Source organism: Dendrobium catenatum, unplaced genomic scaffold (assembly GCF_001605985.2).
Source record: "Dendrobium catenatum unplaced genomic scaffold, ASM160598v2 fragScaff_scaffold_1271, whole genome shotgun sequence".
NCBI lineage: Eukaryota > Viridiplantae > Streptophyta > Magnoliopsida > Asparagales > Orchidaceae > Dendrobium > Dendrobium catenatum.
The window spans coordinates 17,297-19,172 of NW_021319733.1; positions in this window are offsets into that span (position 1 = coordinate 17,297).

The following is a 1,876-nucleotide window of genomic DNA, read 5'->3' on the forward strand; positions in this document are numbered from 1 at the left end:
AATTTACAATTTTAAACAGAGATTCCCCTATTTGATGTTTGGTCGAATGGGATTTATTTATTTCTGTGGTACATACGTCCCATAGGGGCAAGCCCCTATGGTTAATTACATCTCAAGCTTTGATGCTTGAGAAAACTTTTGATTAAACTAGTGTTTTTTTTAAGCCATTTAAATGCTTCAGCCGCACGCTGGAGCCCTGGTTTTGATGTTTGGTCAAATTATGCCTCTCCTTTGCTCTCGCCCACTCGAACTTTCTGTTTTCGGAACGGACAGCAGACGGGGGAGCCAAATGAGGCTCCCCTCTTCCTCTCGTGCTCTTAGGGGTGCACGCACGTAACAGGGAACCGCCCAAATGTGCCTATGAGCTTCCTCGTTGCATGAAACGAGGGAAATTGTACTTGAGTACATTTCCTGCATGATTGGACACAAATTTGGGTAGGAATTGAGATGAGATCTCAGCCCTAAGTCTCAAATTTGATTTTGAGACTCAATCTAGCCCAAATTGACTGATTTGGGCTAAAATCGAGTTCGAATTGACCTTGACTTGGATCAAATTAGGTCCGATCGAGTTAATTTCATGAAATTAAACTCAAATCGGCGCCGAATTACGTCGAATTGGGCTCGACGACGCTCGACGGGGTTAGGCTAGATTTGATTTGGTTTTAATTAAATAAAAAAAGAATTTAATTTAACAAAATTAAGGTTTGATTTAATGAAATTAAATTTAATTTCAACGATTATCCCGAAGGGTAAAAATATCATTTCCTTATGGACTCAATGATAAAATTTACAATTTTAAACAGAGATTCCCCCATTTGATATTTGGTCAAATGGGATTTATTTATTTCTGGGGTACAGACGTCCCATAGGGGCAAGCCCCTATGATTAATTACATCTCAAGCTTTGATGCTTGAGAAAACTTTTGATTAAACTATTATTTTTATTTTTTTTAAGCCATTTAAATGCTTCGACCGCAATCTGGAGCCCTTGTTCCGCCTGGTGGAGTCGCGCGCAAAGTGGGGGGGGGTGTTTCCGCCTCTCCTTTGCTCTCGCCCTCTCGCACTTTCTGTTTTCGGAACGAACAGTAGACGGGGGAGCCGAATGAGGCTCTCCTCTTCCTCTCGTGCTCTTAGGGGTGCACGCACGTAACAGGGAACCGCCCAAATGAGCCTATGAGCTTCCTCGTTGCGTGAAACGAGGGAAATTGTACTTGAGTACATTTCCTGCATGATTGGACACAAATTTGGGTGGGAATTGAGATGAGATCTCAGCCCTAAGTCTCAAATTTGATTTTGAGACTCAATCTAGTCCAAATTGACTGATTTGGGCTAAAATCGAGTTCGAATTGACCTCGACTTGGATCAATTTAGGTCCGATCGAGTTAATTTCATGAAATTAAACTCAAATCGGTGCCGAATTACGTCGAATTGGGCTCGACGACGCTCGACGGGGTTCGACTAGATTTGATTTGGTTTTAATTAAATTAAAAAGAATTTAATTTAACAAAATTAAGGTTTGATTTAATGAAATTAAATTTAATTTCAACGAATTAGGGTCGAATCGAAGTTATTTGACGCTCAACAATGGTCGATTTAGCCGATCGAGTGCGATCGAGCCAAATCGGGTTAGAATCCGCTCGGGTCGATGCGAAAATGTTCATCAACACCTAAGCCGTACAAATTAGATGATCAGCGACTCACCATATATTTAAGGATTGGGTGATCAGCGACTCACCATATATTTAAGGATTGGGTTGAACATAAGTACCAGCTCGAAGATGTCCAACTCTTCAATAGATTTCTAGTCCACCCAAAGATGAGCTAGATGATAAACAAAAGCATCATTTCTCTTACAACATGCATGCACAGTATAGTAC